The sequence below is a fragment of the Mesocricetus auratus genome, unplaced genomic scaffold (assembly GCF_017639785.1).
Source record: "Mesocricetus auratus isolate SY011 unplaced genomic scaffold, BCM_Maur_2.0 Super-Scaffold_100008, whole genome shotgun sequence".
NCBI classification, from domain to species: Eukaryota; Metazoa; Chordata; class Mammalia; order Rodentia; family Cricetidae; genus Mesocricetus; species Mesocricetus auratus.
The window spans coordinates 39,900,049-39,915,280 of NW_024429192.1; the positions used below are offsets into that span (position 1 = coordinate 39,900,049).

A 15,232-nucleotide genomic window follows, 5' to 3' on the forward strand; every position below is an offset into this window, starting at 1 on the left:
GTAGATTAACAAAAAAAGAAAAGAAAAATGTGCTATCAAAAATGATTATCAATGCCACTCTCAACTCTAGAAGCTAAATGGATCTTTCATTAACTAAAACTTACTGTTGAGAAGGGTTAGCCTGTCCTAAGCTATGCTGTATTGTATAAATAAGTAGCTTTCCAAGCTGTACCTTGCCCTGAAAGCCTCCATCTAACAAGCAGTATCATGTGTTGTCTCCATTTGAGGATGGAGGATGGCTGTGCACCTGGATGGACATGAGAGTGGTACCCTCCGTACAGGACCATCCACCCAGCACAGACTGATAAATGTGTCATTTGTGGATGCATCCATGTGTTTATTTGTGACCTTTTCCTTTAGTTCCTGTAAAAACCTCATGAAATTATCACCGTACTGGAACACAGAATTGTGGGTACCCTAAATCCACGTTCCTGGGTCATAGTAACTCATATATGACTCCAGAGTGAGCTATCTATTTTTTTAATCTTTTCAAAATAAAGTCATTGGAATTCTAACTTAAGCATGTTTTGTTGTCTCTCTCTGAAACAGTACATATTGAGGAAATGTGACATTCCAATGACTTATAGTCATAGTCATATATGAGTGACTATGACTCCAGAGTGAGCTATATATTTTTTAATCTTTTCAAATAAAGTCATTGGAATGTCACATTTCCTCAATATGTACTGTTTCAGAGAGAGACAACAAAACATGCTTAAGTTAGAATTTTCATGAGTATTTCAGAGATGTGTTGGTATTTGTATTCTAGTTACATGTAATCTCTCTGATATATAAGTGTTTTTATGGAATAATATTCAGGTTTTCCATGTTATAAAATAATTTCTGCCTGGTGGTGGTGGATTAAATCCCAGCACTCGGGAGACAGAGGCAAGCAGATCTCTGTGAGTTCAAGGCTGGGCTGGACTGACAGAACCAAAACAATACAGAGGAACCCTGTCTTGTAAAAACCAAAAAAAAATTCTAACCTCTCAATGCTAACTCTATTCATATATCTTTTCATAAGTAATATGTATATTTCCAAATTGATTTTTTATTGTTGTTTTTCACAACAGGTGTCTCTGTGTAACAGTCATGATTATACTGGAATTTGCTTCCTAGACTAACCTAAACTCAAACTCACAGAGATCTGTCTGCCTCTGACTTCTGAGTGCTATCAATGGATATTAAAGGTTCACAAAACTTATTTCAATTTGATTTAGATTATCTAACTGTTGTACCTTCACATATATTTGAATTTTATATAGAGAGAGTATATACTGACTAAATGTTATCAAATGGTATTCATGTACTTTATAATTATCAAAATGTTCAGTGTCAAATTTTTTTAACTTACCTTTAGCTGCAGAATTCTTTCTTTGCTCGTTACAATGGTACAAGCTTGGTATTGCTTTTTTGTTTGTTTTGTTTTTTGTGTTTTGTTGTTGTTGTTGTTGTTTCGTTTTGTTTTTCAAGACAGGGTTTCTCTGTATTGTTTTGGAGGCTGTCCTGGAACTTGCTCTGTAGACCAGGCTGGACTCGAGCTCACAGAGATCTGCCTGCCTCTGCCTTCCCAGTGCTGGGATTAAAGGCGTGTGCCACCAGAGCTTTTAAGAAGGTATATTCACAAAATGCTCTTTCAAGAGACTCAGTGTCTATAAATTCTCACATATATTTCAGCTGCTTTTCAGATTGAATTTATTCATGTAAATAAATAGTTCAATACAATATGTTAATGAAAAAGCTATACAAAAAATTTAAAGATAAGTTAAATATCAAAAATAAGATATGGCCTTTAGGCTTCTTCTATTTCGGGAAAACACCAAATGGCAGATGATGCTGGTACAGCGGGAGGGCCAGGAGGACCAGAGGGCCTGGGATTAGGAGGCCACAGGAGGCTTTGGAAGTGGTCTCAGGGGCCACAGTGGAGGCCTCAGGGCTTATGGAGGTAAAACCTAAGACAAGGAGTGGATCCCTGTCACCAAGTTGGGTGGCCTGGTTAAGAACATGAAAATCAAGTCCCTGGAGGTGATCTACCTGTTCTCCCTTCCCATTAAGGAATCCGAGATTATTGGGTTTTTTTCTGGGTGCATCTTTAAAGGATGAGGTTCTAAAAATCATGCCAGTACAGAAGCAGACTCGGGCTGGCCAGCAGACCAGGTTCAAGGCTTTTGTCGCTATTGGTGACTACAATGGTCATGTTGGTCTTGGTGTGAAGTACTCAAATGAATTAGCCACAGCCATTCGGGGGCCATCATCTTGGCCAAGCTTTCCATTGTCCCTGTGCGGAGAGGCTACTGGGGGAACAAGATTGGCAATCAGCACACCATCCCATGCAAAGTGACAGGCCGCTGTGGCTCTGTGTTGGTGTGTCTCATGCCTGTCTCAGCTCCTGTGCCCAAGAAACTACTGATGATGGCCGGTATTGATGACTGCTACACATCAGCCAGGGGCTGCACTGCCACCCTGGGTAACTTTGCCAAGGCCACCTTTAATGTCATCTCCAAGACCTACAGCTACCTGACACCCAACCTCTGGAAAGAGACTGTGTTCACCAAGTCTCCATATCAGGAATTCACGGACCATCTTGTGAAAGTCCACACCAGAGTCTCCGTTCAGAGGACCCAGGCTCCAGCTGTGGCCACCCACATAAGGGTTTTCATACAAGAAAAATAAAGTAAATTAAGTCTGTTTAAAAAAAATGATATGGCCTTTAGAAATATTCTGCTCATTATGTTTTCATGTCAGAGACTGGTTCAGGACAATCCTGGCTTCTTTGCCATGGTTCTAAATTACAGCAGAAGAATAGTATTACCACTTCCAAATCTTGGAATAAATCAACAAGTGAATAAATTCCTGGATGTGGTAACTGACTGACCTGCTAGATCCACTGAACACAGATACAACTTCAAGAGAAAAAAGGGCGAAGTTCATGCTGTGAAAATATCATGTTTTATAGGTCACGAAATGTGGTCCTAGGAAAACAATGTCTTGATAAAACTGTGTTAGATGCAGTAATATTTGCTACTAAGTAAATGGATAATACAGTGACTAAAATAAATAAAAATATATAAAGTTCATAAAAATATACTGACAGACACATCAGTATCTTCTTTGAAAAAAATAAGTGTCCCATAGTTTTGCAATGAGTTTTCAATGATTTAAAGCAGCTAAAAAGCCACGACTTTTAATATTAACATATAGCCTGAGTTAATATCTGGATGTATTTTTTTAATTTTTCTTCTGTTTTGGTATATCTATTATTCACATTTCTGAAGATTTTGTAGCACAGTATTGAAATCTACCTCTCTGAATAAATGATCTGTCCCTTAACCAATTCAGAAAATTGGTAGGTCGATGCCAAAAATTTCTGCAATAAGTTTATTGACGTGTACCATATGTTCTCTCTGCTATTTGAGAGAACTCATCTAAAAAGATACGGTGAATTTCCATTACTCTAGGCCCAAACTACATGTCTGTATTATTACATCTGGTCTGTATTACCTTGCTTCCCCCACAGTTATGCGTTCCCAGTTAAGACACTAAGCTGTGTCTTCAACTTGCTTTTTATTCTTTTTTCACCAGAAACATTGACTTAAAATGTATTAAATCTTTTGAAATCCTGCTGTAAAAAATATTTGTAAATTAAATTACATTATACCTCTCCTAGAACTAGCCATATGATGGATTTGTCTTGAAACTTAGTATGTAGGAACAGTTTTTGCAAATGAAATTAAACCCCTTGTACTGTATCACATATATTTTTTCATGTGTGATATGATATGTTTTTTGTTTGTTTTACTTTTGGTTTTCAGGACTCACAGGACTGGTATTTTCACTTGGCTACTGGGTACAATGGCTTTTCTTGTTTTCATAAAGAATTAGTTCTTAGCATCTCTTGACTTAGGAACCCTGTGATGATAGGGTCAAAGGTATGAAGCCACTTCATTGACTAACCAGCATGTGTAAAACTGAACTGAATATACAATTTCAATTTAATAATCTTAACAATCAGCAGCAGTGGGTTAAGAACTCATGTGTTAATAATTTTTGTTACATGTGTCTATTTGAATGTGTACACATGAGGAAGTGAGAAGACATCTTTCAGACATTGGTTATTTGTTTTTATAACGTGTTCTGGGATGGTACTCAGGTCTTCAGGATTGATGACAAATACATTTATCCACTGAGACATTTCACTAGCATAGAACTGCCCAGTTGTCTTCCACTATCTACCATTCCTTTTATAAAACTTTGCAGTGCCTCTAAGAACACATAGAAAATTATTTTAAAAATTATCATTTAATTATAATTTAAAATAATCTTTATTAAAAAACAAACAGGATTAAATACATTGCAATAATACCAACATAATAAAGCATACAACATATTAGGTCTCAATAAACATAAAAACCTTTCAGTGAAAGTTATATTATTTTTTCATACTTCTGTTGAGTAGGAATGATGAGTTTGTAATGATTCAGGGCAGTTTAACAAGCCCTAAATTTAAGTTTCAGAATGTAAGTCTTAGGTGACAAATGTAGGAAAAGAAAGGAAACAAAGCAACAAAGGTTTTGTGTAAATATTACTTAATTCTTCATGTTATCTTCACTGCTAAGCTAATCTGAAGCTGAATAATTCTGGTTACACAGTTCGAAGGTCCTGATTTACTTGATTGCTCACTGCATGACCTAACAAAGAAGGTTCACACGAATCATTTTAATTATTTCCCACACCAAGGATGTAGATATTCAAGCCTTTCTTATACACAAAATCAGATGTAGCATTTATTGGTCTTTGTTACCCTTCTCAATACACTGAATTATTCTAAAGCCACAGACACCAGCTACTACCCTCTTTTTCTCAACAGAGTTCTGCTAAGTGGTGAGGTTTTTAAAGTCACCTCCTTGATTTAAACATTTTCTGTAGATCCAAATTTCAGTTCTTATGAGACATTTAATATACATCCATTTTTAAATTTAAAAAAGAAAAAAATGGAATTTCTATGAGACAATAAAACCTAAATCTGAGTCTCTCTGGTCCTCTAGTCCCCTCTGGTCCATGGAATTTGCAGTCCAGCATGTGAGGGCACACCAAGAGTGCAAAGGAGCTTGCTTGAAGCATCATTTGAGTTTTAAATTCATCTGTGCATATTCAGCACAAGAGCAATAAAAGAAAGTCCCTCTCATTGGTTCATAACTATCATCTCATCTTATTTTATAGAGTATTCATATCTTTGAACATTGTGAAATATTAAGTCCAAAGTAGATGCTGAACTTGTAAGGTTTTATGAATCAATGTCCTGTGGCTGCTGAAACACTGTGTCACAAGCCTGGAAGTTGAAACAATAATGATGCTGGAGGTGTAATTCTGGTGAGTGAGGGTCTGAACTTGCTACTTAGTACTGTGCAAATGAAGGGACTTATCCCCTCATAGTTGAAGTAGGCAAACGTCTACCCTCAAAGGTTGCTTTCTGTAGATCAAACTCTCCTTTACTTTCTTCTTCTGCCTCTCTCTGGCATTTCTATAGGAATGAACATTTTAAAAACAGCATGATTTTCCCCTAAACTGTATATAAGTAATTTTAAAGGATATCATTAATTTTCATTTTCTTTCTACCAAATAAAAATTCTCATTATAGAAACTGTGGGAATTATGGAAACCACTGTCATCAAAGTTATGTAGTACATTCTTTCAGAGTGTGGGTTCATTTAAAAACTCTTTAGGTTGTATTTTTACTGATTTTAGTAACGATTTTTGTATATCTACCTACCTATCACCTATCTCTATGTACTCACTTTTTATACTCCAACAACCTGTTGATTTATTGCATCTATTGACTATCACTTTGGGTTATCTGATTATCTATAATTCCTCTTACAAGAGGGAATTCATAGTGAGCACATTCATCCCACATTAATTTACATCCTCACAAAGTTTTGGTGTAAAATTGACACTATAACATTATGGACATTACAAACAATAGTATGCCTTGTACATTCTTGCATAATGCCAATGTAGAGAAACAACTGTTGAGAGAGGAGAAATAGAGAAGTAAAATTTCTTTAGAGAACCTCATCTGAGTCCTAAGACTGAGGGCTATAACAGGAATCCAACTAAAATGTCTATGGCTTATAAAATATAGAAACAAGAAAATATTTTGTGAACAACTGTACCCTATAATTTAACATTTAGATAAATTATTGTAAATTAAGTCATAATCATCTATCTCAGAGGGAGACAGGCTTAGAACAAATAATTTATATTGTGGGACATCTGCCATGTGGGAGGGGCTGTAGTCTGGTTCCAGTGCAGCAAGCACTGTCTTTTCCCTCAACTGTGGTATTCCTGTATAATACTGACAGATTCCAGGACAGTGAAATAAGTAGCTAAAAGTAGAACAGGTAACAGTCCTTTGACAGTGCCAAATGATCTGAAGAATAAATGGTGGTTGAATTTTGGGAGAGGTAAAATGTCTCATTCCTACAGGACTAGAGTGTTTCATGTGTGCACTTAAGGGAGATGGGTTCACTGCTCCCACTTCTCAAAGGAATAAGAACTAGAAGGAATGTGTCAATGAGGGAGAAACACAACAGCAGTCAATGAGAGCTGTAGGAGGAGATGTTTTAAATTGTATCCTTCAGTTCCAGATTGTTCAAGGAACAACTGTGTTCCTATTTACTTCTAATTTGCTTTTCAAGATGTATTATAGACTTGGTACACCATACCAGAATGACTTTATAGTAAGAATACTGTCCTTTGCTTTGAAGGATTTTTGTTACTAAACACATACAAATTTAGTTTCCTGAAAATGTTATTAAAACCTTAGCATAAAATAGCAAATTATCTTACTTTTCTAACCCCAAGGTCAATCCCAATTTTTAGTTCTAGTACTCTTTCTAAAGATGTGTTTCTATTTATTTATTTATTTATTTATTTTGGTTTTTCAAGACAGGGTTTCTCTGTGTTGTTTTGGAGGCAGTCCTGGAACTAGCTCTGTAGACCAGGCTGGCCTCGAACTCACAGAGATCTGCCTGCCTCTGCTCCTTAGTGCTGGGATTAAAGGCATGTGCCGCCAACGCCCAGCTCTATTATTTTTAAAGATATAAAGATTTGTATGTATAGATATACAGACGTATGGATGTGGGTAAGCATACAGAAGTGCAGGTCTCTTTGGAGGCCAAGAGGCTTCAGTTGTGAGCCATGTGTGAAGCAAATGCTGGAATATGAACTCAGGGCCTTTAGAAAGAGCACCAAGTGGTCTTGACTCTCAAACCATGTGTTCTGGCTTTTTAACATTCTACAGAACAGATGTTGTTACTATAAATACTCTATCACCAACGATGTATAGAACATTATTTAAGATATTTCATTGATTTTGAAAACTAAGTGATGTAGAAAATGAAAATGTCTTGCAACAGACACATTGGCATGGTAGCTTATAGTCATAACATAGACTTGATACATCAAAAGTGAAAGTAGTTAATGTCACGTTAGGCCACATAGCAGATTTGAGGCCACTTGTGACTAAATTGTGAGACACACATATACGTGTGATCATGCAAATGTGTGTGTGCACATATATACATATGTATATTAAGGGAAGATAATATATATTAAACATATATTAAAGACTGTGAAGAATTGAATGTATTATACTTGGAACTAAGGTCCCATGAAAATGAAGATGATGAAACAATTTATGTTGATAAGAGCCTAAGGAACAGAGAGGGTTAGGTTCAAAGTCTACTTCAATTTATCTTGTCAGTTGATTTTAAATAGTTGACAGCAGATTAACATCCAAAATAATTTCTATGCTGTTGTGATTAAGAGATACTCTGGAAATTATAATTTTTATTTTTGTAGTCAATCATGAGGCCTATGTAGAAAGCAATTCCTTCAGAAACATCACTGATGTGTTATTTGCTCATTTTCTGTTTGGTTAAAATTTCTTATTTTGAGATGCATCATCACTTTTGGTATTTAGCTTGAGCCTACATTAGCTGATAGAATAAACGTTCCTTTTAGCATAAGTTGGAAAAAGAAAAATTTGCATAATTTCACTTGGAGAAATGAAGTGTGCTGTACATTTTCCTCAGAGCAATGAAAATAAGACCTCTGTGTTCTCAGAGGGTATTAAAAAGATGCAATTTTTCTTAAGGTCATGTGTTCTGTCTTTGAAGACAACTTAGAACTCTTAAGATTTCTAGTCAAATAAATACTATTTTCTTAGGCACAATGCTGGTCACCTTATTGGACAAGGAAATGTTTTACTGTTTAGGAATGTTAATATATTACATATCACACCATATTTTATTTGAAATTATATATTTAAAAGTGACAGATTAGGAGTTACTTTTACTCCACTGTAAAAGGTCACTTATTCCTGGCATAAGAACCACATTCCAGTAGACAAATCTAAGTCTAGAAAACACATAAATTAGGGCGTGATTAGTCACACTACAAATGATTTACTGCTGGGTAGCTGTAAGATCCTACTAGCTATTTTAATTATTTACACTTCAATAACTCCTGTATAGAAAGGCTAGGTGAAATAAAACATTAAAAACAAAATCTAAAGACCAACCAGAAATAAAGAAAAAAATAGGCAGGGGATTGCAAATGCCCTAAAGGAGAGAATCTGAAGCATACTATTTTTGGAGATGAAGAGCTAAGTGATAGGAAATGAGACAGTGTCACGAAGCAAACAAAAACAGCTTTATGGACCTGCGGTCCAAAAGTTTGTAAAAAAAGAGTTAAAGAGATGGCTCAATAATTAATACCTATATCTTCTCTTCAAGAGGGCCTAAGTCCAAGTCCCATCACACAACATTTTCTAACCCCAGTTCCAAGGGGATCCGATGCTTTCTTCCTCACCTGCCCAGGTACCAGGTATGCACTTTGTAAGCTGACTTATATACCATCTAGACACTCAGACATATAAATTTTAAACAAAAGAAACATGAATAATACCTGAACCATCTAGATATGGTTACATTTACATGGGAAAAATATGGTCACACTGAGACTTTTTAAAAATGTATCTATTGGGTGGAACAGAATATTTGCATTCAACTATAAATGTCAAAAATATAAAATTTGTTACATCATCTACCAAATCAAAGTTCAATTACAGAAAGTTAGGCCAAAAGACTGAATAGCTGTTGTTTTGCAATATATCATGTATCATCTTTTCTACAGCATTGAAGTTTATAACTAAGTGATGGTGAAGATAGGGGAGTAGCATGTTCTATAATAAAATCACTCTATTACAGGTTGAATTTTCTAGCGAGCAAACCTCACACTGATGTTAGTCATCAGGTGTTTTATGGAGTGCCCTGTAGATCAGTTCTTGTGGGATGGCAGAGCAGAGAGCATGACCAGAATGAAAAGAAGTCAAACTACAAAGATGGCAGTCAGCAGCGTCGTCCATGTCGGTCAGCTCTGGGGTTGCTTTAGCCCATCAGAGTTCTCCTGTCTTGAGTTATGTGGTGGGATTGCTTTTAACCTCATCAACCTGTAGATGTGGTAAACCTTAGAATTTATTACTTTAGGCAAGTGGAGGATTCATTTAGGAGCTCCCTAGTTAAGACAGGGAGATTTCTGGAAGGCTACATTTTACACTATCATGTTAATGACATAAAACTTATCATTTTACTTAAGACTTTTGGTTGTATTTTGAGTTTCTTTTTTCTAGTTTAAAAGTATTATTATATTACAATTAAACATAATCAAAACACTTGTAGGAGTTGCAAAGAGGTTAGGAGTAATGAGCAAAGGGGTCAATTGCAGGCTAGGGAAATCCACAGAAACAGCTCACCTGAACAAGGGGGAGCTCATGAACCCCAGACTGATAGTTGGGAAACCAGCATAGGACTGTTCCAGATCCCCTGAATGTGGATGTCAATTAGGAGGCCTGGGCAATCTATGGGGCCTCTGGTAGTGCATCAGTATTTATCCCTAATATGTGAATGTACTTTGAGAGCCAATTCCACATAGAGAGATACTCTCTCAGCCTAGACACATGGGAGAAGGCCTAGGCCCTGCTCCAAATGATATGACAGACTTTGATGATCCTGTAAGGAAGGTCTCACACTCCATGGGAAGCAGAAACAGAATGGGAAGGAGGTTGATAGAGGGCAGTGGAGGAAGGAAGGTGATGGGAGGGAATTATGATTGCCATATAAAATAAACAAGTCCAATTTAAATTTAAAAAGAGAAAAATAACTTGGAGGAGTTAATTAAAAACTCACTTGTCCTCTTCTAGGACCAAATCCCACTGTATTTTTGTTAAGAAGGCATGCATTCAAGTATTTCCTAACTACACATTTGTGTTGGTATCCAAAAATTCACTTCCAAGAACTCTGTTTCTCTTTTTCTGTAGATATAAATAGCCATTTGATATAGTTGAACAGGATTTATCTATTTTATTTTTCCTTTTTTATTTAAATTAGAAGCAAGTTTGCTTTACATATCAATCCCAGTTCCCTCTCCCACCCCTCCTCCCCTGCCGCACACTGGCCTGCTATTCCATTCCCTTTATGCTACCCAGAGAGGGTTAGGTCTTCCATGGAGTATCTTCAAAGTCTGCCATATAATTTACAGCAGAGCCTAGACCCTTCCCCATGTGTCTAGGCTGAGAGAGTATCATTCTATGTCTAGTGGACCCCCAAAGTCCATCCATGTACTAGGGGTAAATATTGATCCACTACCAGAGGCACCAGACTGTCCAGGCCTCCATTCTGACATCCATGCTCAGGTGGTCTGAAAGAGTCCTATACTGCTTTCCCAGCTATCACTTTGGGTTCCATGAGCTCCCCCTTGTTCAGGTCAACTGTTTCTGTGGGTTTATCCAGTCTGGTCTTGATCCCTTTGCTCCTCATGCCTCCCTTTCTGTAACTGGATTTCAGAAGTTCAGCTCAGTGTTTAGATGTGGGTATCTGCTTCTGCTTCCATCAGCCACTGGATGAAGGCTACACGATGGCATCATCTCATTATCAGAGAAGGGCATTTAAGGTAGCCTCTTGACTTTTGCTTAGATTGTTAGTTGGTGTCATCCTTGTAGGACTCTGGACATTCCCCTAGTGCCAGATTTCTCTTTAAACCTATAATGGCTCCCTCTGTTATGTTGTCTCATTTCTTGCTCTCCTCTATTCTTCCCCTGAATCGATCTTTCTGTTCTCATGATTTCCTCTCCCCTCCTCATCTCCCTTTCTCTTTCTCCTAACTCCTTCTCCCCTCTCCCCATGCTCCCAATTAGCTCAGGAGATTTTGTTCTTTTTCCCTTCTCTGGGGAACATGTATGTCTCTCTTAGGATCTTCCTTGTTTCCTAGCTTCTCTGGCTGTGTGGATTGTAGGTTAGTAATCCTTTGCTCTATGTCTAAAAACCATATATGAGTAAGTACATACCATGTTTGTCTTTTTGTGACCGGGTTAACTCACTCAGGATGGTTATTTCTAGTTCCATTCCTTTGCCTGCACATTTCAAGATTCCATTGTTTTCTTCCGTTGTGTAAATGTACCACATTTTCTCCATCCATTTTTCAGTTGAGGGGCATCTCGGTTGCTTCCAGGTTCTGGATATTACAAATAATGCTGCTATGAACATGGTTGAACAGATGTCCTTGTTGAATGAATGTGCATCTTTTGGGTATATTCCTAAAAGTGTAATTGCTGGGTCTTCTAGCAGATTGATTTCCATTTTCCCAAGAAACCACCATACTGATTTCCAAAGTGGCTGTATGAGTTTGCACTCCCACCAGCAGTGGAGGAGTGTTCCCCTTTCTCCACATCCTCTCCAGCATAAACTGTCATTGGTGTTTTTGATTTTAGTCATTCTGGCAGGATTAAGATGATATCTCAGAATTGTTTTGATTTGCATTTCCCTGATAGCTAAGGTTGTTGAGCACTTATGTGTCTTTTAGTCATTTTAAATTCATCTATTGAGAATTCTCTATTTAGTTCTGTACCCCACTTTTTATTGGATTATTTGGTGCTTGGGTGACTAGCTTCTTGATTTCTTTGTGTATTTTGGAAATCAGCCCTCTGTCAGATGTGGGGTTGGTGTATATATTTTCCCAATCTGTTGCCTGCCATTTTGTCTTCTTGACTGTGTCCTTTTCCTTAGAGGAACTTCTCAGATTCAGGAGATCCCATTTATTAGTTGTCAATTTCAGTGTCTGTGCTACTGGTGTTATGTTCAAGAAGTAGTCTCCTGTAACAATTCATTCCAGGGTACTTCCCACTTTTCCTTCTAAGAGGTTCAGTGTGGTTGGATTTAGGTGAGGTCTTTGATCCATTTGGACTTAAGTTTTGTGCATGGTGATAGATATGGATCTATCTGAATTCTTGTACCTGCCAGCATTCATTTATGCCAGCACCATTTTTGAAGATGCTTTCTTTTGTTCATTGTATAATTTTAGCTTGTCAAAATGCAGGTGTTCAAAGGTGTGTGGGTCATACCAGTGTTTCCAACTCAATTCTAATGATCTAACTCTTTTTGTGCCAATACCAAGCTGTTTTCAGGACTATACGTCTATAATAGAGCTTGAAGCCAGGGATGGTGATGCCTCCAGAAGTTCCTTTATTGTACAGGGTTGATTTGTCTGTCCTGAGTCTTTTGTTTTTCCATATAAAGTTCAGAATTTTCTATTTTAAATGAGCATAATTTCTGCCCTTTCCTTTTCCTCAATTCATCCTTTCCCATATGCTCCCTTGCTATCTCTCAAGTTTATCACCTATTTTTCTTTAATTGTTAACACACACACACACACACACACACACACACACACCTCTAAGTATGTAAATACTATCGGCACAGTCCTTCAGTCTTTATAATATCAGGGACCAATCCTTATAAAAGAAGTACTGGCAACTAATGCTGAGAGTAGGAGAAAGAGTGCCCTAAGGAAGATCCCAAGACTCACAACTGGTAATCCAACACCAAGGAGTCACCTGCAAAATCATATACATACAATTGATTATGTCTGTTTTACTTAAAACCCTATCTTATATTAAGTGCCAACATATATGGTATTAAAAATAACATTGAGATACACAAATCATTTGGGCCACATCCATAGCTATACCTGCCTGCATGGTGATCCCCTGAAGCACTGGGTAAAACCCCAGGATTTAGGAACAGTTGTGGGAATGCAGGAGATACTTTAAATTTCAATGACCACTTCACTTATTTACATATGTATTCTCTAGTATGTTATGTTTCCTTTAGTTTTGTAAATTATGAGGCAGTAAGAGATGAAGTCAAGGATCAAATCTCCATTCAACTTTTACAGTAGGGCTGTGCACTAAATTTTGTTGTGTCAGTATTCCATTGTTACCTTACTAACTTCTGACATAGCAATGCTTCCTGTGTTAACAACAGTCAACAGTGTGGGGACTTTAAGAGGTAAGCAACACAATTATTTGTTCATTCTTCCCACTTAAGATGTTTGATCTTACAGCAAAGTAGACATAAGTTAAATGAATAGTAAATTATGTTGATATGTTCACATCATCAAAAGGATCTATAAGTACAGGGCAAACAAAATAGCATTATCCCTATAACCACATAGTAAATATAACAAGGATATCTGTTTGAAACCATTTCTGTCAATGATCTCATTAAAACCATGCAACACCATTATGGAATGTATCCTACTCTAATATTCAGTTTTATAAAGCTGAAAGCAAAACAAAAACAAAATCTTATAATTCATTTAGATCTGTAAATTTAGTGGTGATACCAAGATTAGATAAGATCTAACTGTGAGGTGGGTTCTTGCTCCATAATATTCAAAACAAATGAAGTGTTGATGTCATAGTTAACAAAAGGGACAGATATTAATCAATCATCTCAAATAAATCTCCTTTCCTATAAACACTGAAAAACATAACACTCCTGCTAATAATTTTAACTCTTTACAATATTTAACCCAATACCACATATATTATCTACTTATAAACTATTTCACAATTATTTTCTTTGAATTCAGAAAGCATGATCCTGTTAAAAAGACGATATAGAGACACACAATTTCTCATTTCCTAAGAATCTTTTGTGAATTTAATGAAGTATCCTGGCCTCACAAAGTAGCCCTGCTGAGACCTTAGGAGCAAATTCAGAATTAGAAGTCACATATTTGCTTTTAGAGATCAATGAAGTCTCAGCCTTAGAAAAGCCATAATCTGAGCAGCTTTAGAATATTTTTTGGAACTTGAACTGTCTCCTACATATGACTAGGATTAGAGAAAAATAAAACATGCAGCTGACAGTTGAATGTAAGGTACTTAAAGATTAGATGATAAAAGAGCTTTGTGACCAATGAATGTCAGGGGCCACCTAGTCCTATCATGACAATCAAAAGAAGCAATGTGGTCTAGAGCAAGCTCTCACCGTTTAATAAAAGGGGAAAAATGGGAAAAATGAGCAGAACTGACAGGAAGAGTGAGTAATAAATATAGAAAGAAGAATAAGTGAGCAACAGATCTCTGTAGGAAGCCCCCAGAAAGCTAGGACTACTAGGTACTGGATTCCATCTATAACTTCAACTGAACAATACAAACAGAGTAATAAGTGAGAAAAAAGATCAGTGCCCCACAGCTAAATAATAGATACACTGAACTTATATTTGGGGGCAAAATGTACTTTTTTAGTTCTTTGAACAACTGCACAGTAGGATTAACTCCTAAGGGAAGTTTATGAATGGATCTTTGTAGGGGTGAGCCCATACCATGCACACCCCAGGAGAGGTCAGAGATGGTAGCCACAAGACCTGGGACTGAGGTGCTGTCAGTGTGGGAACACCATCTTATTGAAAATGAGCACTGTAACTTCTTAAAACTGAACTGGGAACATTTTGTTTGCTATGAAAGTTACATTTCAGACCTTTGATGCCTTTGAAAATTACATCTTTTGCATGATTATTACTTATACGTGCTCATCCATTAGGATCCTACAAAAAGAGGGCTAAAAGCATGACTCAGTAAACACAGACATGTTCCCTTCATCCAGTTACATCCTCATGCCACATACCTTCAATAATATGGCTGAACATCATTCTCTAATCAAAATCCATTTTCAAGTGTAACATGTTTGTCATTCTGTAATGTCCTCTGTGAAAATAAAACAAGCAAACAAAAACACAATTAAGCGAAAATTTCGCTGAATATTATTTACTTGATCCAGTGACAATTTCATGCAATATTTACTAGTATTTCAACAGGAAATGGTAA

At 36.8% G+C, this 15,232-nt stretch overlaps 1 pseudogene; it reads left to right on the forward strand.

Annotated features, from left to right (window-relative positions):
- The first annotated feature begins 1,823 nt into the window (after positions 1 to 1,823).
- LOC101836987 overlaps positions 1,824 to 15,232 on the forward strand; it is a 122,268-nt pseudogene continuing 108,859 nt past the window's right edge.